Source organism: Papaver somniferum, chromosome 4 (assembly GCF_003573695.1).
Source record: "Papaver somniferum cultivar HN1 chromosome 4, ASM357369v1, whole genome shotgun sequence".
NCBI lineage: Eukaryota > Viridiplantae > Streptophyta > Magnoliopsida > Ranunculales > Papaveraceae > Papaver > Papaver somniferum.
In genome coordinates, this window is record NC_039361.1 from 134,395,597 (window position 1) to 134,418,457 (window position 22,861).

Here is a 22,861-nt window from a genome sequence, read left to right on the forward strand (position 1 = left end):
TTTATTTTGTGTGACAACTCACACCCCTGCAGTAGAATGTCGAACTGGTATTACAATAGCCAATACAACGAATATCCGACTGAGTTTCAAAATGGACGTTACTACTTTTACCATAGTGTGAATAGCGGTTGGGAACATCAGCCTTTTGAAGATTATGATCCATACCATGGTGAGCCCAATTACTATCCACATACGCACCGGTCATATGAGCAAAATTCTTATATTTCTCCTTTAGAAGAGTCTCTCAGGAAGTTAAAAGAGTCAACACGTAGGATAGCTGAGATGAATAACTTAGTTTATGACGAAATAAAACTTTCTTTAGAGGAATCCCTCAAGCTGATAGCTGAGACAAACGAAAGAATTGCTCGAAATAATCTTAATTTTCAATATAGTGTCTCCAATAATACCCTTGAAAATGAGGATAGTTATTTGCATAAACAGGATGACGAGGATAAAATTGGTTACACTACTTGTTTAGATGAGGTTCAACAATTTTCATGTTATTATAATGATTATGATGAGGATAGTGTTGATGAAGAATTTGAAATAAATAGGCATAGTGATCAGGAATTTGCTACTCCAACTGAGCTTAATAATAATATTATTTCTAGTTCAAATCCAAATAATTTTTAATAATTATTCACCTATTGAAAAGGACGAGGATTTGACTACAGATATCCCCGTTTTAGACGATGTAGTATTTCCTTTGATTACGAAGCTAATAATGGTTTAGAGGAACGAGTATATTTTGAGTCTAGCGATTTAGAAACAATAGACTTAGAAAAATAAAATGAACTCGTCGAGATGAGTGAGGATTTACCTAACTTAGAAGAATCAATTGACCATTTTCATGAATTAGATGACCTTGAAATTAGGGAAGTTGTGACTAGTCTTTCTAGAGACACTGAAAACTCTAAGTTTGGGGGTGATTATCATTCTCCATGTGATTTAACTCTTAGAAAGGTCCCTCACTTGGGACTTGACATATGTGCCTCAACCATTTTACAAGATTATCTTCATATATTTTTTTCCTGAACCTAGTGATGTCCACAAGAAATTTCAGTTATTAGAAACCCATCCTCTGGTTGATGTGGTTTACCCAGGCTATGATACCCAGATTGACTTTGATTTCCCACCAAATATTTTTCTTCCAAATGTGGGAATGTTTGATTTTCAAATGTATCGAATATTAAGTTTTGAGACTAAACCTAATTACTTTAGGAGATTAGGGTCGACATACTTGTTTAAGGAAGATCACCACTCTCATTGTGGTCAGCTGTGTAAGTCAGATCTGATTGACTTAGAGGATCCTCAATTATTTAGGTTATTATTATGTGCTTCTAAGTTTTTATTTGAGTTTTTCCAGACTCTAGAACCTGAACATTTGGATCTATCCTATAAGGAAATGCAACCCATGAAAATATTTTATTTAGACCCAGTTATAGATCCTGAACCTGAACCACAACTAGATGTAGTTGTCTTAAACAGGAAACTAGACAAGGGTGTGCTTTATTTGTTCATTTTCTTGGCATGTTGCAGATTCCTTTTACTTTTGATTGCTCTATTTGGTTTTGATGACCCACAGATATTTCGGCTATTATTTTATGATTCTATGAGGTGACTAATCCTTTCTTAGTCTGGCTGAAGACGTTAAACTTAGCACTTCTTGGGAGGTAACCCATTCTCATGCAACACGGTAATATCTTTCCTTATCTCTTTTGTTTCAAATGGTAACAGTTTCTCCTTGTTCATGCTTTTAATTTGATCTTTAGAACATTGAGGACAATGTTAGATTTAAGTTTGGGGGTATAGGAGAAAATTTTTAGTTGCACAATTAAACTCCAGAGCCTAGAAATTTATGCTTATTAAGGATGACACTGACCAATCTAAGTGGATGGAAGCATTTTGGTTGTAGGAGTTGAGGAACCAATCTGACTAGATGGCAACATCTAAAGAGTCTATTCATAAAAGCACAGAGCTCAGGTGTTAGAAATAACATGATAGTTTCACCATATCTCGTTGAGTCCTTTTCACTTCTGTTTTTATTTTGTTTTGTTTTTAAACTATGTTTCTCTAGGTGATTAGGTGGGGCTCATGATGAGTGCCAAATATTGTATATATTTATCCCTTTTTGTTGGCACTTTAACTCATCTTTTGTGCATTAATTCTACATTTTATCCCATATTCTGTATTTTCATTGTTTTCAAGAATAAATATTTTTATTAATTATTCTGCATTTTTAGGTAATAAATAAAGTTCGGATGAGTCGCGGAGCGAAAAGAGCAGAAAAGTAGTGAAAAGCCGGGAGAAATTACGCAAGGAAACCGCGAAGAATGGTGCGCACAACCTCATTTTCTACACACAAAAGCGCCTCCGTTATCAGCCATCAGATCATTTCTCAGAAGCATCCGACGGTCGCTCCCTGCTGATCATCAAAATCTGATGTCTCTGCCAAGCACCACAGCGCTGAAATTCCAAGCCTTCAGATTAGATGGTAGTTGAATCCAACGGTCGCTCCCTTGCTGTTCATCAAAGTTTGATATCTCCGCCTAACACTACAGTACCTAACTCCATCAAGTACCGTTCATTTTGTTGTATCATATAATCCAACGGTCTCTCATCGCTTACCTCCGCATCACCGTCCGATCTACCTACCATCTCCGAATCTCGCAGCTTAGAGTCACAGATCATCAAGACTCGATGCATCTGCCTTACACCCTAGTACCCGAGCCCATCCACCTAACCCAAACACACCCCCTACCCAAACACAGTCGAGCCATACCCTCTCCACCATCTTCTCCACAGCAGAACCACCGTACACCATCTCCTTCACCTCCACTGTCACCACCACACCGCCACCAAACACCACCATACCACCTCAATCATCATCCTACACATAATTGAACACCTTCCCCCATCATTCTAGCCCCTTATCCCATCAGCTCATTACCTAACCTAAACCCTAGGTTATGGATTGATGGATTAACGTGTGCTAGAGTTGAAATTGGCGCATGAGAAATGGAGTAGGAGCAATTACAAAGCATGGGTTGCGATCAATTTGATGTGCTACATCAAGTTAGGTGAGAAATTACTGAACCCTAGTCTACTGTCAGTTTGGGTGAAAAATTTGGGGAAGAACCCTAATTGTATAATTTGGGTCTGTGACTATAAATAGCACCATGGGTTGTGTGTAATTTTCATGTTAGGATTAGCCTACATCCAGAACTTTCAAGTTCTGTTAGTTTTCATGTTTCAGTTAAATGTGCTAGTAGTTGCTGTGTTTTGTTAATGTCTTGCTTTGTTCTGTTAACTGTTAATTTCAAGTCATATGTTAATTTCAGTTCATGTTGTTTTGTTTCAGTTCATGTTGTTATGTTTAGTTCAATCTGCTGCTCTGTTAAATTCTCCTGTTATTTATGTTAATGTTCATGTTCTGCTAATGTCCTGTTTAGGTTTTGTTCATTGTTAGTTCAGTTAGTTATGTTACTGTCATGTTTAATTCACTGTCATTTGAAGGAATGCTAGGCTAGATTTCTTAGAAGCTTTGTGCTGATTGTGTAATGGAAGAAATCAGTGCTTAAAGCAAGCTGATTTTCTTGCCATTCTTGTTGTATGCTAAGGTTGTAGTATTGATTGTGCATTGGGAGAAGCTAGTGCTTATAGCAAGCTAGTTTTCAACCCATTCTATAGGAATGCCTGTTTTCTGCCTAGCTTTGCTTCATTTCAGTTTCTTATTCATCCCTGCCCTTGGCCTTAGGCCTTGGTTCATTCTTGTTTTGTTTTGCTTTTGTTCATTGTTTTGTTGCTGTTTAGTTTTCATTTGTTTTGTTTCTTGTTTTTGCCCTGTGTTGTTTTTGCTTGCTGCATTTTCTGCACTGCCTTGTCTGTTTCTGCTACACTGCTGCCTCTGCTGTTGTCTGCTGCAGCAGCTGTTGCTGCAGCCTTTGCTTTCCTGTGCACTGCTTGTGCAGCTGCTGCTGCAACTCATCTGTTGCTGCCACTTCTTCTCCTGCAGCTGCTGTTGCTGTTGCCTTCCTGCAGTTCCTGCTGCATTGCTCTCTTCCTCTGCCAAGCTGCTGCTGCTGCAGTGCAGCACTTGTGCTGCGCTGTTGTTGTGCTGCTGCTTCCTGCAGCCAAGCAAAGGTCCATCAAACTGAAACCACAGCTCAGGTTAAGACCCAAAGGCCTAGCTAAATCAAAGCTCAAGTTCAGTCCACCAAAGCCCAAATTTCATTAAGGTCAAAAGCCTAAATTTAAGGCCCAAAGCCCATTTGCACTTCAAAGACCAAACTGAGCCCAAGCTCAGTTCTTTTTATTTTGAACAAACCCATTAGTACATTAAGCCCAATAGTTCCAAAGGGGTATTCTAAGCCCAAAGCAAATCTAGGAACCCAAATAGCTAAAACACTTCCGAAACACACCCGATCTCTGTGGATCGACCCGTACTTGCACGAGCTACAACTGACGACCGTGCACTTGCGGTATTACTGTAGGCCCCCGTTTTTATTTGCGCTCAATTTTTTTACACCTTTCTAGGCCTGCCAAGTTTTTGGCGCCGCTGCCGGGGACTACCAGCTCACGATTCAATTTGTTACCAATGCTAGGGTGAATTAGAGTGATTGAGATGCAAAAAAAAAAAAAAAAAAAAAGAAGAAGAAAAAGAGACCAGACCATCAGACCAACTAGAATAAATTCAATAAAGTCGACCACTGGAACCCTTGTATATGCCAGTTGTGTTGACCTAGAGTTAGGATTATCAATCACTGGTTCCCTTGTATATGCCAGTGTGTTGATATTAGTCATACTAGTATCTCATTCCATTAGGATAGGTTCATTTTGGTGGAGGCCTTCAGACAGATATGAGAAACATCGTTCACCTAGTAAACATCAAAACCATCTATGTTTTTCTATATCCATCTTCTTGATCTATCCATGTGATTAGTTTTGACTCCGGATATTGATGTCCATAGTGCGACTATCTGAGTAGAGCTCTGTCACTTCATATGAATTTTAGTATGCTTGAGTGCGAACTCGTGTACATCAATTGGAATTTCGCATCAGGATACTTCCCCCTGTAGTCAATAAGTATGCCAACCAAGGAGATTCTTTAGTGCCTTCCAAGGTTCTGTATAGATAGCTAGGGTCTGGAGTATAAAGGTTTTTTGGGTATACCTATGGTAAGCCCTCCAGAGACAACACTCCGCCACTAGGGACACCTAAGGGTTTAAAGGCTTATTGCATACGCTAAATGCAATTGACGATGCCTGCGACAGTGAGTTAGGATTTTATTTCTATTTTATTTTTGCTCGAGGACTAGAAAATAATAGGTTTGGGGGTATTTGATAGACACATTTTTGGGTCTAATATAATCTCAATTGTATATATTGTTAGTGCTCGATTTTGTATTTATTTTGGCTTTTTATGTCTTTGTAGGTGTTTTTGGAAAAATAAGATTTTGCGGCAAAATTGGCTCGAAAAGTGTTTTTTGCGTTCATGGGAGGACATTTGCTATTCGGACCCTCACTTTGGATAAGGGGTAACCTAATTACTAAGGGGCATCCCATTTCCAGGCATATGCTAATCGCACCCCTACTCTGGATAAGGGGCAACCATCTTCAACATTCAAAAAAAGGATTTTGGCGGAAAAAAAGTGTAGTTAAAGAGCAGTTTTGGCAATCGTGATTTGGAGGAGTTTGAGGTCGATTAAACCTCTGATTTTCATAGGATAGACTCCTTATGGGTCTAGGAATCTGATATGGGTGTTTAAATCGATTAGATTGGGCTCAAACGACAGATTTTTCTCACAACAAGAAAATATGGAAAGTCACGTGTGTGACCTGTTTTAGGGTATTTTAGAGTGATTAAAACGCTGTAAACCTTCTCAAAGATTTGTATCTATATAAGGAAGAGCTTAGAATAAAAAGGAAAGCTCAGAAACACGTAGAAATCCTAAAACAAGAAATTGTCGCAACTTGGTCGTGAAGAGAATGAAAGAGATTTTGGAAGATTTAGGAGAGATTTAATCGGTATTTTTGATATAAATAGATGTCTTGGGTCATATAGAAGAGGTGTCGAGAGTTTGGGAACCTAAGGAGAGCCAGAGAAGAAGAAATCAGAGCTTTACCAAACTCTGTTTCTGCTGCTGCTGCTGTTGAAGAAGAAGAACGGCTGAAGAACATTGAGCTGTTCAGGGCAGTCTTATTTCAGGGCAGTCTTAAATCAGCGACAAAACGACAGTTTTTCTGTAACAGTTCCATTGTAACAACTGTTTTGCAACATCAATACACTATTGCAAACAGTCTGTGTTATTACTTTTCACTCTTTTAATCATCTTTTGAGCAACAAACACATATTTTGAGATCATGATTAATATGAGGAGTTAAACCCCAACACTGGGATGACGGAGGAAGCCATATTTCATACGTACGGTAATTATATTTAATTCTTTTTATGACTTTTTGCATTAATTTAATCGTTTTATGATTTTTCTTAATTAGTTATGAAGTCGTATGATGATGTATGCTTGGTCTAAGTACTTTTGATGCATCATGCTAGTGATTTACAGTTAATCTTTTTATAATCTACCCTGGCAAAGAATTAAAGTCAATAAACAAGAGCTATAATTGTCTAAGAATTGATTTTTGAACCACATGGTATGAGGTTTGGTGGAATCCTGAGTCTCAGTAATCTCTCGACATTGTGACAATCCTTGTGTATATATTTTCTTTATTTTTATTGTTTGCTATTATTAAGTATGAAATTGAGTATACACAAGTCCGAGTTGAACGAACTTTATTTACCACTTAAAAACTACATCACCAATCCAGAATCCTTCAAATGGCAACGCTCCTCCTTCTATCGCTACATCTTACAGCACGGAAGGTGGAGGAATCCCGATCCTGACTGAGTTGGCGCGAGTCTTGGAGATCCACACCAGGAACATGGATCTGATGAAAAATACAATGAACCACATACTCGATTTTCTCATCAAACTGAAATCCGAGTTAGGCAGTATCTCCGCTTCAGAAATCCCGATGCTGGGGACTGACTCGTCACATGGTGACCCTCAAACCAACAGTTTCACTACTTATGAGAAGCCGGTGGACCAGGAGGTTGCACAGTTGGTCGAAAACTTGCATGAGTTCTTACACTTTTCCAGAGAATAGCGTATAGACACGTTTTCCGCACTCAACCGGATATCATCTGATGTGTAAGTAGCTTCGTTGTCTCTAGCAGTCGAAGAAATGTCCATGATGTCTGAACACTCAATCAACAATATCACATTTTGATAAGAAGACCGCATGGCAGATGAAGGCCATATCCGTGCCTTTTACGTGACAAGTTTTATCATAGACTTTGAATTCAAGAGGGCTCTCGTTGATACATGCGCTTCTACAAATATTATTACCATGAAGACTCTCAAAGCAGCCAAATTCCCACAGAGTAAAATTGTTCGCCATCCCATCTTAATGACGGGCTTTGAAGGAAGTAATATCCATACATATGGATATACATACATAGACCTGAGAGTAGGGCTTATTCAATCAAAGGACAAATTTCACGTGATCGAGCAAGAGCCTGATTACCACATGATACTTGGAAGACCGTGGCTCCATGAAAATAAAGTGGTTCCTTCAACATATCATCAATGCATGAAAGATATGCTCAATAACAAGATTGTTCGTATTGCGGCTTCATCATATCCTTACGCCCCGGTCTATGACGCTAAATTCCTTGAATCTCAGAAGGACATCCCTGAACCTCCCAGGAAGATCTACAGTACTCCACTCCCGAATTGGGAATCCATTGAGAAAGCTACTAACAAACTATCGTCTTCATGGGAAGGTCACGTACCGCCGGCTGAAATATTAGCAATTAACAGAGGAGAACAATGAAAAGTCTCCCCGCCCAGAAGAATCATATCAGAGTGAACAATCACCTGATGAAGAGATTTCCACGACAATTGCAATATGGCACTCATTCTACTACTAATGACCTCGAAACGATCAACATCGGGACGGAGGATGATCCAAGGACAATCTTGATTAGTTCTGTATTATCACCGGAAGAGAAAGCGGGACTGATAAGTCTGTTGAAAGAATATCAGGATATCTTTGCTTGGACATACGAAGAGATGCCTGGTCTTGACGAAAAATTGGTCACTCATCATCTGCACATCACTCCTGGCTCCAAAGCTATCAAACAGTCTCCTAGGCAGTTCAGACACGAAGTTGAGGATCAAATCAAGGTCAAAATTCAGAAACTACTGGCAGCAGGGTTTATCAGACCTATTCAGCACCCAACATGGCTGCAAATGTTGTTCCTGTCAAGAAGAAAAATGGTCAAATCAGATGTTGTGTTGATTTCAAGAATCTGAATAAATGCTGTCCAAAGGATGATTTTCCTCTACCCAACATTGATATGCTCGTTGATGCAACCAGTGGTCACGGTATGTTCTCATTCATGGACGGTTACAGTGGCTACAACCAGATCAAGATGTACGAACACGATGCCAACAAAACTGCATTTTGCACTCCCATTGGGAATTTTCACTACACCGTGATGCCCTTTGGATTAAAGAATGCAGGTGCTACTTATCAGCGAACTATGATTGCAATACTCCATGACATGATGCACAAGCAGGTGGAGGACTATGTTGATGACGTGGTGGTGAAGTCGAAGACTCGACCATCCCACCTAGAAGTTCTGAGACAAGTATTTGAAAGATGCAGAGAATATAAATTAAATATGAATCCTCTGAAATGTGCATTTGGTGTCTCCTCCGGAAATGTTTTAGGATTCCTAGTCACTGCAGAAGGAATTAAAGTTGATCCAGACAAGACGAAAGATATTACTACCATACCTCCTCCACGCACTGTGAAAGAACTCCAAAGTTTTATGGGCAAGGTAAATTATATTCGACGCTTCATTCCTGGATTAGATTAACTCAATACTTCGTTCACCCCTCTGCTGAAGAAAGGAGCAAGTTTTACGTGGACAACCGTCCAACAAGAAGCATTCCATAAAATACAGCAGATACTATTATCACCCGCTGTCACGAAATCCCCGGTGCAAGGACGACCAATGATACTTTATACAGCTTCCAGTGATGTCTCCATTGGAGCACTTCTTGCTCAAGAAGACGAAGAAGGGGTCGAACGACAGATCTACTACTTCATCCGTACAATGAGATATGCTCAACTCAGATACCCAAAAGCTGAGAGAGCATGTCTAGCATTAGTGCATGCGATTCAGAAATTCAGACACTATCTGCTATCCAACAGAGTCATGCTTGTTTCCAGAGCTGACCCTATAAAGTTTTTACTATCAAAGCCAGCCTTGATAGGGAGACAAGCAAAATGGCTAATTCAGATGTCAGAATTCGACATAGCTTGTGTACCGCCTAGATCAATCAAAAGCCAAGAAGTTTCCGACTTGCTTGCTGCTTTCCCAGGCGAAGATACGACAACGTTACATGAAGATGTAACTGGTGAGTTTCCAGAGATCTTAGTTATCAAAGAAGAGACACAACTCTTATACTTTGACGGGTCCGCCACTCCTAGCAACGACACCGGAGGAGCGGGCGTGGTGCTATTGTCTCCATCTGGTGAAATCTTCTCGCATTCATTCAAATAGGATTTTCACTGCACCAACAATTCAGCAGAAAATGAGGCTTTCTTATTAGGTTTGTCCCTGGTCAAGCAAGCAGGAGCAACACACCTTGAGATAAGGGGAGATTCAAAGCTACTGGTCAATCAAATGAACGGGGCATATTTTCTCAAAGAAATCATGCTCGCACCATTCAGAACGGAAGCTCAGGGAATCTTAACTCATTTTGCTGATGCCACAATCATCCATACTGGACGAACTAACAACATGCATGCTGACTGTCTAGCAACTATTGCTTCTAAACTGCAATTCAAAGGAGCAGATAAAATAATCACAGTACAAAGGCGTGTTGTGTCATCTACTTGGCTTGATAAAGTCGAAGACATTCAAACAAACGATTGGCGAGCATCCATTATTCATGAATTGAGCAATTCTCTTTCAGAAGGGAAAGTCAGCCTAGAGGAACTAAAGAATTATTTCTTGCTTCATGGAGCATTATACTATCGGAATCCTGACAGGTCTTTATCACGATGCATTGGAAGCGACGAAGCAGGCGAACAACTCAAACGCATACATGAAGAAATCTGCGCACAGACATTAGTAGTAACACTTTACATAAGGATTCAAAGGATGGGATACTACTGGTCTTCCATGGAGGCCCAATCAAGAAATCTGCAAAGATCTTGTCCTAATTGTCAGACGCCTTCTCATCACTTAGAAGCTTTGAAAATCTGTCACACCGAGGACTGGAGGGAGACTTACATCAAGTACCTACGGAATAATGAACTTCCGTTGGAGAAAATGGAGACAATCAAACTCATCCAGAGATCCAAAAGATTCGTTTTCCTTGACGAAATATTATACCGTAAAAGCTTTGGTGGGAATTTACTGAGATGCTTAGCTGAGCATGAAATCCCAACGATTCTAAAAGAAATGCACGATGGAGAACATCAAGGCAAAAAGAAATTATTTCTCTAGATTCATGAGAAATATTATTGGCCAACCATGGAAGACGACGCAGCTGCGCACGTTCAGAGGTGTCATCAATGCCAAATCCATGGTAATCTCATTCACACTCCTTGTCTCCCATTGAATTCTGTAAATAGTCCATAGCCTTTCTATAGCTGGGGACTGGATATCATAGGGAAAATCAATTCAACATCTTCAAAGCAGCATGAGTACATCATCACTGCAACTGAGTATTTTACCAAGTGGGTTGAAGCTATCCCTCTTCGGAGCACCACTGGAGTCACGATCGCAGCCTTCATCAAGGAACACATAATATGCAGGTTCGGTGCTTCTAAACACATTGTCACTGATAATGGAACTCCTTTCACCAACAAACACGTGACAGAATTGCTCGAGGAATATGGCATCAAATAAGTCTTCTCTGCACCATACTATCCCCGGGGAAACGGACAAGCAGAGAGTACTCACAAGACTTTGATCCGAATTATCATCCGGACAATTCATGACAATCCTCGAACGTGGCATGAACAATTGCCTATGGATTTATGGGCCTACCGGACCGCACCAAGGAGTTCGATCGGAACTTCACCATACTCTCTCGTCTATGGAGATGACGCCATTCTCCCAGCGGAAATCATGATTCCTTCAGCAAGGATCGCCACATCCAGTGGAGTGCAGTGGGATGAAGCAGAAGTGTCTAACTCAAGGATCGCGGAACTGGACATGCTTGAGTCAAGGAGGGCTAAAATAGAAAAATATGTGGAATCGTACAAACAAAGGATCTCCAGAGCTTACAACAAAATGGTAAGACCTCGAACATTCCAAGTAGGAGATTTGGTGCTAAAGACAGGAAAACACATTCAACAAGATATGTATGCTCCTAAGTTCTCTCTGAAATAGGAAGGACCATATGTCATCATCAAGGAAGTGGCCAGTGGATATTACAAGATCCTAGCTATTGATGGAGGTGTGGAAGGATATATCATCAACGGTAAATGGCTCAAAGCATATTATGCATGATCCATAGAAAATCCTTACCTTTTCATCATTTCAAGCATTTCTCAAAATGTAATTTATATTCCTCCAAAGAGTATGCAAAATGCTCCTTTTTCATTAAACATTTCATAAATGAGCAAAATTATTTCATACCATGATCAATTATTCTGCCTAAAGAAAAGTCTAAACCTATTCGAAAACAACAATCATAAATGCTCACTCAGCGTAAACCATCCAGCAGAGAGTAATTTTTATAGACAGCCATATCAAGCTTCTTTTGAAAGTTTTGGGTCTTCACCTTCAAGTTCTGGACAACTTTCTCAACTCTTGACGATTCCAAGGCGAGTGCCTTCTCCTCTTCCAAGAAAGCAGTTGTGGTAGAAATTGCATCAGCAGCAGCCGCTGCCTTGTCGATTTTGATCATCTCGAGTTGAAGGCGAAGGCAACTCACGTTGAACCGCAGGGTCTCGCAATTCGAGATCATGTCATCTCACCTATGAAGTTCATGATTCTTGACATCTCGCAGATTCATCTCGTTCATCTCTTTGATGATCGGTAACAGTCCGGCTACCGTAGTCAAAAGGGTTGGGAGAAAGCCTCTCCATATCTCCGTCGTAGCAATATGCTCGTACCGTCTCCAAATTTTAGTGTACAGAGGTGCGCGACATTTGGGAATGACTAATCCACCGACAACCTCATTATTTGGGCTAGTATTAATCATGGGAGCTTCAAAGGGGAGTCCAGCTGTTGGATATTCATGAACATGAGCTCTAATCACAGCCTCTGCAGAATTAGTTGAGTCTTCGTCAAAACGGTTACTGCTATCGTCAACCACGACCACGGACTCCCCATTCCTCCTCTTTCCAACATCAACAACAACGTGTACATCAACTTGTGATAAAAAAGTTTGCAATTTCAGATGAAGATTGGATAAACCATTGAGTAGAACTTCAATCAAGAAGTCATAAAATCACTCACATATGTGCCGGCTTCAGTATGAGCTGATCTATACCAAGCAGGGGCTCTAACAGTCCGCTTGGGTCTCGAATTATGAGAAGAATACGGATTCTTCTGATTATCCTGCAACAAATTATTTTCCTATGATCAATAACTCTGATCAAATGGAGATGAAGAAAATATACAACATACTGAGACGGACGCTTCCACTTCATGCTTCAACTGAGGTTCGTTTCGAGAAGACATACTACTGCTGTACATAGCGACGAAAGGTATGATAATCAAAATTTTCTCTGCGCGGTGAAACTAACTCAGGAACAGAAGAAGTATTTGCATAAATGCTAAACCCTAAGTCTTGGAGATATATGAGATACGGTGGGTGCTAATCTTCTGTGAATATTCAATTCAGTTGAAAGTTTTACTGAAACCCTACGTTTCAAACAAGATCAATACTAGAGACGCGGAGGAAAATAACTTACTGGGGACTGACCAAAGCTGGATATAGTCACACGACCTTGTGTATGTCGCATGTTTTCTCAACATATGCGGCGTACCCTAGTATTTTGCAGACGGAAACCGTCAAGGCAAGTCCAAAAGGATCATGATGGGTTTTGGCGCATGAGCATTGGCTCATTCTGTTTGATTCAATCAAGAAGAACCAACATTATTAAAATGATTTCTTATTCAAAAGGAAAATCTTAATACTGAAGTGAAGCTATTCAAATAGAGAACATGTCTACTACGAAGGATAAGAAAACATTCAAATGTTTAAGTAAGATCAGGAGTAAAGCTACTCGTCAGATTCATCCGAGTTGTCAGATTTATCAGATTCATCAACACTGTCCTTCTCAGAATCCTCTTATTCGTCGGAGTCACTATCAGGGCTATTGATGAAGTCTGTATGTATATTAGCATCGCTTGAGTCTGAATCCTCTTCCGATTTATCCTCGGCTCATTTCGCGATCTCTCTGAGCTCTCTGGTACGACGATCTGGCTTAATCTTGCGATCCCGTGGCACCCACACTGGTTCATCTTCTGAAGCATCAGAGTCGGAAGGTACACCGTCAGAAAATCGACGTCTTTCCTCAGCCGCTAGTATTCTGCGCCGGATTCGATCCTTTCTACGCCGACGGTCGTCCGCCTCATCATCCTCGGCTTTTCTCTTCATAAGCTCAGCATAAGTGACTCTCCGGTCATTAAGGGGTATGTCAGGATTTTCCCCCTCAACATGATTTGTCTTAGTTTTCGATTTGGCTTCAAAAGCTTTGAAGTCCTCGTCAGAGGATCTGAAGGAATAACTATAATCATAATCGTTGCTGCTGGAAGTCACCATTTTCTGGAACCAGGAGCATAAAATTATGGAAATGGTGATAATAAATCCACTACAAAAATGGTAACTCTTAACTCTTACCTTTTGACGATTTCAGTAGTAATTGTGGTGCAAGAGTTAGCACTCCAAGATTAATTCGTTCTTTGAAACCTGCGATAACGAACAAAACCTTATCATAAGATTGAAACTGGTTTTTCATAAAATCATGAACATAATTTTCATAGTATAAACATCCACAACTGGGATATGAAATTTACACCAAGAAAACACTTCATCATAAATAAATTGTCTAATTTCGAGGGTTACTCAAAACCCATGTTTTGATTTTACGAAATAATAATTAATGTGAATAACTCACGTAAATTTTCAAATTTTCTATCTAACGTGAGCAAACTCACGTAAATAAATATATGGCATTATATTTTATAATACGTCACGGTTCCACATATAAAAAAAAAATCTCTTTTCCTTCGTATGAGCATTTTTCTTTGAAATGAAGGTTTATTTCGGTCTTGTGAAAAGATCTCCCCAGAACTCAGGCGTGAAGGTGATGAAGGGAGGATTAATTCCCTTTTATATCAATTTTATTTCCAAAACCTAATTCCATAAGGATTTCCTTTTCGAGCCCGGCCCGTGAATCCTAAACCGACCAAGGTTCCACCATCAAGTCAGCGGTTCTACACCAATTTATGCTCGTTGGGTGACGCTCTATTATGCCACTGGGGATTTCATTAAAACCATGGTTCGTTCATTCAGTCAAAATCCGGTAACGTCTTATCTTATGACTAAGTTCAATTACTTATTTTATCTGTAACTGGAAAATCACAATTCAGTGTTGACTAAGGAACATGACTGTCCCTCACTAAGCAGGGGACTTAATGTAGATGGTGGATTTTCGATGAGGGTTAAAATCATAAAACCGTAATTATACATGCTCCTGATCCGGCAATCAGATGAGTATTGAGGCTCATGTCTCTCATTGAAGCATGAAAGCTCATGCCATAAAATCTCTGACTGAGAAGGCTGTCTCTCAGAGTATATGTAGATGTGTAGTCTCCCAGCTCAGGCAACGACACATCTCATGAATACTGAGCAATATCAGTAATTTTTTATATATAAAATCGAAAGATTGGACGTCTCCTAGACATCATGCCTGCTAGTATAGAGCAATAACGTCTTCGGGATGCAACAAGGTTTTCCCTGACTATATTAGACAAATATGACGTTTCAACAAGCTCATATCTCTCAACTCTCAGATAATTAATGATCCTAGACGACATACCTACTAGTATATAGCCATCAATTAATTATCTCTAATCGTTAACTGAATATTCAACAATATTCTACGATTTTTCGTAATATTTCGTTACTTTAATTTGTGGTTCTTCCCAGAAGAATTCCACGGGTTAGTGATAAATATTCAACGTACGGGCATCTGAGCAGCTCTCGAGTAAGCCCCGACCAAAATGGTGCAAGTGTACTCAACAATAATGCACAAACGAGCACCTGAATGTACAAACGAACATTCCAAAACACGAAGGAACGATGAACCTATGCAAAATAGGAAGAAAATAATAAAATATATATCGAGACGTTAGGGGACTGGGCCCACCGGTCGGCCGGTCGTACCATGGCCAGTCCCACGCCCAATTTTATATTTATCATATTTTATTATTTTCCCTGATCTCATGAAAATCCCTTCATTTGAGCAAATCTTCTTCGTCTCAAGGAAACTCCCCAGTCTCATGGTGTTTCCTCGTATCAAAGATATAATAATAAATTAGGATAGATGTCGTGGGACCGGGCTCACTAGCCGGCCGGCCATGCCCTAGCCGTGGTCGGTCCCACACCTCATGACTCCTTATTATTTTATTATTATTTCCCTCGTCCCATGAAAATTCCTTGAATTCATGAAATTTCCCTCAAGTCATGAAAATCATGTAAAATTAGGGAAACTCGTGGGACCTGGCCCTAGCCGGTCCCACACGCCCCTTATTTTATTATTATTATTTTTTATGTTTCCCTCATCTCATGGAAACTCCCTGATTTCAACAAATTTCTCTGGTTTCAACAAACCTCTTGATTTTATGATATTTCCCTAAAATCATGAAAAATATTATAAAATTGGGAAAAGTGCCTTGGGACGGGTTCTTTGGCCGGCCGACCATGGTCTGTCCCATACTTCATCACTCCCTATTTTATTATTATTATTATTTCCCTAATTTCATGGAAATTCCTTAATCTCATGAAATTCTTCAGTTTCATGGTATTTCCCTCACATCAGGGAAAATACATAAAAATTACATAAAATTGGGAAAAGTGCTGCGGGACCGAGCTTGCTAGCTGGACGGTCATGCCCTAGCCTTGGCCGGTCCCACACCTTGCAATTTCCTATTTTATTAATTACTTTTTTTCATCATCTCATGAATATTCCCCAGTTTAAGCAAAACCCTGAATCCTTCATATTTTCTCAAAATGTTGCTCAAACGCGCATCAGAAAATATCGAAACTATCAGGACTAAGACACAGACATTATGGTGACACGGGCATGTCTTCTTGACTGACCAAGGCTGGCCCTGAGCATCTCGGAGCTACACGGTCAATTCATCATCCCATGTAGCCGGTCCCTCCTTCCTATCATGAACTGTTTTCAATAAATCATCGATTAATCATCAATTTAGCAATTGATCAAAATTAGGGTTTCGAATCCAGAGCTCTGCAAAAAACATAATTCTAAGCGGATTCAAACATTAAAAATTTTACGTTGATCCTGTGGTCAACATTTTAATAATTATGCTCGATTCAGATGCCAGCATCTTAAATCAACATTTGCTCAAACGAGCAACATTTGTTCAAATGAGCAACATCTGCTCACACCAAAGAATATTGGTTCAATTATTAATATTCAATAATTCATCAGATGAGCAACATTTGCTCAGATGAGCAATATTTTCTCAGACTAGCAATATTTGCTCAGACTAAGGAATATTGGTTCAACTATCAATATTCAACGATTCAGCGGCACATCGGCACAGTTTGCTCAAGTTATCACCATTTATTCGACAATGATATTTTCTGTCTTAGCAGACATGTTCGATTCATGAGTCTCTGAACATTTGCAAATTATGTTCACCTCAGCAATACAAGGACTCATAGTCCCATAAAGTCAGCAACTGACTAACTAAATACACGTCTGTCTTACATACTCCACATTCATGAGATATCAATCGTGTCACATAGGGGGATATTAACTAGGATTTTGGTCTGGCGGTCTACGGCACGTGTGTTCATACACACGGTAAGAATGTGAGCAAGTCGTGCAATCAGTTGGAGGAGTTAGCAAAGTAGTGGGTGGAAAGTTAACTAAGTCTCCGCACGATGAGCAACTGGTTTCAACACGATTTTCCACTTCCCCACTCTTTGACTCCAGCAATTGTTACACTTCATGGGATCATGGTGTTTTCAATTCAGCAATATAAAAGGCCTCTGAATCATGATTGAAATGAACAAGAATTTATCGACAAGTTCACACAGACAATCTTTCGTCTACACGAACTCATCGTCTGAGCAATCACTCTCAACTGAGTAAAATTCAATCATTCAGAACTTTCTTACACAGAATACACAACACACCTACAATCTTTATCACTATTAATCTCACATGTTTCTCAGCTTCCCTCCTACAGATCAGCCCATCCTCTCTTGTGACCGAATTGACTCTGGAACGGCCATTGTCTTGGTTTAGGCCGGAGTCCTACAGATTGATCTGTCGAACTTAAAGCACTCCCTTATTACAGTGCATCTGTGTGAGGTTGAGCATTTGCTCGGTTCAAAGAGTCTCCGCACGCTCATCTCCTCAATTCCGTAAAAACCAGCAAATCGTTTTTCCCCATCTACAAAGTGTGAAAGAGAACTTACAAAGTAAGGATGTCGACATACTTTGAACACTGTTGTGAATGTTTATTTCTTTAATTGTTCAAAGTTATTCCTTAATAGCTAAGGGAAGAGAATCCCAGGATCGAAACATAAGTAAGTTAAGAATCTTTTAATTAAGGTTGTTAACTTCATTTTTAGGAAAATAAGAATTAGTAATGTGCATTTACTAATTAGATTTTCCGAGAGATTTCGATCATTATTTTTGGACAGAGCATTTCCAGGAATTATGGAAACCGAATTTGTGCTTTAATTAATATCTTGAGAATATTTTCGGTTTTGGAAATTCCTTAGTGTCCAAACTTCCTTGTCTATCAATACTTGAAGTTTGCCTTTCTAGCAAACTAGTCATTCGTAACAACAGACTTCCTCTTTGTTGTTGTTACTCACTACACCAAATTCAGGGATTAGAAACTAGAAATCGCAACAGCTTACTCCCTGTTGCGAATTTCAGTTGCAAAAGTTCGCCACAGCTAAAAAAAGTTACAAAATCGCAACTGTTTTTTCAGTTGCGATTCACAACAGGATGGAGTTGTACGCGTGCTAATCATGTGTATACTGCCCACACTTTCAATCTGACTCGGTTTCAGCCTATTCAGATTCATGGAGTCAGCTTCAAAACTGACTCGGGATTTATCATTATCGAGACCACTTCTTATCTTCGCTACCTCTCATTCTTTTTTCTCTTTCTCTCTAGTTCTCTTCTTCTCTTCCTCACCCTTTATGATTCAGGTGAATTTTTCTCTCGATCATAATAAGTCACAAGTAATAAGTCGCTTGTGGATCAGTATTAGGTTTTGCTTCCTCTTCTTCTTCAAACAGATCCATCACAGATGAAATCTTAGATCTATATTTTTGAGATTTCTCTTATTCGTATCAGTATGAAGAAATCAGGTTCTTAGAAAGCTTTCTCTATTTCGCGAGGTTAGTTTGATATAATGGAAAGACTTACATATGGGTATTATTCAATTTCTGTTTTTATTCTTAGATTTGGGTTCTAGGGTTTCTGATAACGAATAAATTGATTTTTTTTTTCCAGTTTGGTTTGTGTTGAAAAGGGTTTTGAATGAACCGCTTCAAAAACTTCATGTGAAATAACTATTACTTGCTCCGACTTCAATTTCTCAAATTAGGGATTATTCAGTTTAACATTTTTTCTTATTTGGAGTTTAAATTCGCAGGTTTGGGTACTTTTGATTGATTCTAATTGCTTATGTTGTTAGTAGACATTCAATTTTGGTATGGATTTTAAGTTTTTCTCCTTTATTTTCAATTTATGTTATTGGACTTTGATCAGCCTGCTGACTTGTTGTAGTATCAGTGAACCTAAGGTCTAATACCTCTTATTTTGTTTTACATTTGGTTTGGTACTTTCCAGGTATCCGCTAACGTGAAACTGTTTTGGAGGTTTTAGCGAATGCAGATGTAATGATGTGGGATATTGGACTAAGTTCAGAGCTGAAGTGCATGTAATTCTGCACTAATGAAACTGGTAGGTGAGTACATATTCTATTGGCCATGTTCGTATATATTGTTCTGGAGTTGGCATGTATTTTTGTATCTCTTGATTTTACATAATGGTTAGATGTTCGCTTCACATAATAGCAATGTTTTTTAGTTTTTGCTTGCTCAGACCCTATAGTTTGGATCCCAAATTTGTGTTTTTAAGTCGTGTATTAGGTTTGTTTGGTGTTACTTGATATACTGCAATTCCATGATTGATTTCTAGTTGGAAAAGATTGTGCCTTTTTGGTTCTGTTTGCTCAAAACCTAGATTTTTGTTTGCTTTAGGTTCTCAATTTTTTGTTTTATTACTTTCGAACTAACGTTATAGAGTTGTGTTGATTTTAGGATGATTGTAAGGAAAATTGTTAAAGATTTTCCTGTGGCGGCATCAAGTGATGTTAATAAGCCCGAATTGCTTCCTAAATATTTAAGAACAATTATTGATGTTGCTGGTTTCCTTCTGCTGGCCAGGTATGCAATTTGTAAAATATAATATAGTTTTTGATTACATGAAAAAAGTGGGGTTTGATTCTTAAGTTGGATTCTTTGCAGGAAAGTGTCTTGCTTAAGCAAGTTCAGTCCTCGTCCAATCATATGGGAGCAAGGAGAAAGTTGTTGTTGAACATGGGAGTTTTTTATAGGTGAGATTACCATGTTTGTGTCTCAAAAATATAGTTTATAGCACACACTCCATTTTCGTATTAATTTCTTCCATGTGTTAGTATTATCTTTCCACTAACAAAACATTATCAATTTCTAGTCCAATGTATCAAACGTAGAAAGCTGCACCGGTGAAAAACTTCTCAGAACATGGGACATACTTGTTTTACTGGCTTGATAACATTTTAAGAATTATGCAATTGGCTAAAATCCTAATTAAATTATATTCATGTTTGATCTATGAAGGGTTATTTGTGGTAGACCACCCAACTTTGATCTGCCAGAGGATGAGAAACAAGAACTCAGGCGCTACACTTGGAACGAGTTCTTGACTATTACTCGCAGTATAATCGCATGAAAAAGTAGTTTTCCAATTCTATTTTACTAGATTTTTGGTTTACATCAACAAGTAAAGGAATCAATCAGTTGTGCTATGCATTACTGCATATTTGAATCTACTGTTCTCTGCGTGCTATGCATTACTGCATATTTATATCTAGATTTAGAAACTTAGGGCTAGTGCTCAGTTATTTCTTGAAATGCTAACTCAATGTGGCTTCTGCCTACTAGGATGGCGCATTACGACCTGCTTAACTTGATGATCTCTTTTCAACTTCGCCAGAAAGGTGATATTTTAAAACTAGCAGTTTTTTTATCTAGGTATACTTCATTTGAATATAAAAGATTTAGGTTAACATAATAAATTCAACGAGGTACGTGAAAATGTTTTGTAGGATACCTCTATGTGTTTGATTTTTTTACATAATTTCTTCTCACTTCTTTCCTACACATTTCAGCAGGTGTTTTAAGATGGAACAGGAAGAGTACAGCAAGGAAAAAATTATTTGGAGCTACATTAAGTTCACTGACAGCCAAGGTGTCTTGGATTTGATAACCTAGAGTCATAACTCTAGAGTTATGACTTTCGACAACCAAAATGCTTTCAATATCTTAGCATTGATGACAACAAGTTAAAATAATTTTCTTCCAACTTATTGTTTCTTTAATGGGAGCTAAATGTACAGTATGTTGTTCCAAGCAATGATTCTTTTAAAAACTGGACTTCAGGAGCTAGATCGCTTTATTGGTCCTTGAATCTTGTTCTTCTATTTGTTTGATGTGGTTAATTTGATTTCCTAAAGGGAATTTTACATATGCAATAATGCCTTAGACAATGCATCATAATTATTTGATGTATCAATTGTTTTTTAAGTTGTGTATTGTTACCATGTTGGTTTCTTTAAGGTTGTAAGTTTTTGGTTAACTCAACACTCGCTGAGTAAAGTATTAACATTCAAAACATGGAATATCTCTTATGAAGTTAACGCATCTATATTATGTTAGGAATGAATTTGAGTTGCAGAACGTTTTATTTCAAGACTACGTTACTAATGGGATGATTTCACTTTTTGCAGTGATTGTTGGGGAAGTTGTTGATGTTGCAACTTATGCATTTGGGCCAACTATAGTGGTCACTCCTCTTGCGCACTCAGCATTATTATCAGGCACGAAACAAGTTCATTCCCAAAGTTATGTGTATTCTTTCCTCTTCATTTTTTGGGCCAAGTGTCATATTCTCTTGCATTACTGCACTTGCAAAACATAGAAATATCTTATGGAAAAGAAGTCTTTTTCATTCCTAGTTTTATTTTTTTGTTCACAATTTTTGTAAAGTACATTGCTTAGCGAAATTTGGTTCTAAAACAGAGGTATCTTGATTTTCTTGGATTAATTTGACTTTTAAATAAATAGGGGTAACTTGATTTTGTTACAGGAAACTATAATTTTGACCTGGTTTTGACTGGTTTTGACCAGTCAAAACCTCTACTTTTTTTCTGACCATACAAAAAGTTCGCAACTGCTTGAAACAGTTGCGTCCACCTTATTTCGCAACAGTTTACAACAATTGCGACTTTTCGACGTTACAACAATTTCAAACTGTTGCGACCAAATATTTGCAACAGAAATCTAGCCGTTGCGCAAAACTGCAACATCGACTTTCGTAATAGAGAACTGTTGCGAGTACACTTTGCAACTGCCATTTACTGTTGCTAATCGCAAAATTTGGTGTAGTGACTGGTGTAGTCGCCTATTCGGAGAGGAGAGTAACCTAATTAGGCGAAATCTATTACGGCCGCTCAGTTTAAAGTCTTATTTGGGATTGAGAAGCTCTAGCGTGTACCGTTGGTGGGAAACTAGATAATTGCGGTTTATATTTTGTTTTCGATTGATTTGATTGACTAACGATGAAAATGCAATATTTCGATTAGCAATCTGTATGTACTAACTCCAATATACTTTCTAGAGACTCAACTAGACAGTCAGACTCAATCTAGAGAAAAGTCTATCGAGGAGTTAATATCTCAATCTCTTGATTTGATCTTTACTCAAGCAAATAGAAATCTGCGAGTCTTTATCAAATACAAGGATAAAAAACTTGGATGGTACCAAAGACCAATATCCAAGGATCAATCAATTTCCAATCAACAACCAACGGTTGGATTTCACAATTGATCGATACAACGCACAACCTGCGATATTTCAATTATATAACAAAATATAATGCGGAATAGAAATAACACAGACACCAGAAGTTTTGTTAACGAGGAAACCGTAAATGCAGAAAAACCCCGGGACCTAGTCCAGATTGAACACCACACTTTATTAAGATGCTACAGACACTAACCTACTACAAACTAACTTCGGTCTGGACTGTAGTTGAACCCTAATCAATCTCACACTGATTCAAGGTAAAGTTCGCTCCTTACGTCTCTGATCCCAGCAGGATACTACGCACTTGATTCTCTTAGCTGATCTCACCCACAACTAAGAGTTGCTACGACCCAAAGTCGAAGACTTGATAAACAAATCTGTCTCACACAGAAAAGTCTATAGAATTGA

General features: G+C 38.7%; 1 long non-coding RNA gene across 8 annotated transcripts; it reads left to right on the forward strand.

The window, feature by feature from the left end:
• Positions 1 to 18,488: 18,488 nt before the first annotated feature.
• Positions 18,489 to 21,576, forward strand: LOC113274286. 8 transcript variants are annotated; one of them, XR_003322927.1, is made up of 8 exons: positions 18,489 to 18,718; positions 18,976 to 19,033; positions 19,173 to 19,290; positions 19,646 to 19,771; positions 19,853 to 19,941; positions 20,207 to 20,322; positions 20,531 to 20,586; positions 20,758 to 21,363. It is a non-coding gene; the product is annotated as an uncharacterized LOC113274286 (long non-coding RNA). The 8 variants fall into 8 exon arrangements; XR_003322926.1 differs by adding an exon at positions 21,376 to 21,576 and having other exon boundaries at positions 18,489 to 19,290; positions 20,758 to 20,837; XR_003322925.1 differs by having other exon boundaries at positions 18,834 to 19,290; positions 20,758 to 21,364.
• The last annotated feature ends 1,285 nt before the right edge of the window (positions 21,577 to 22,861 follow it).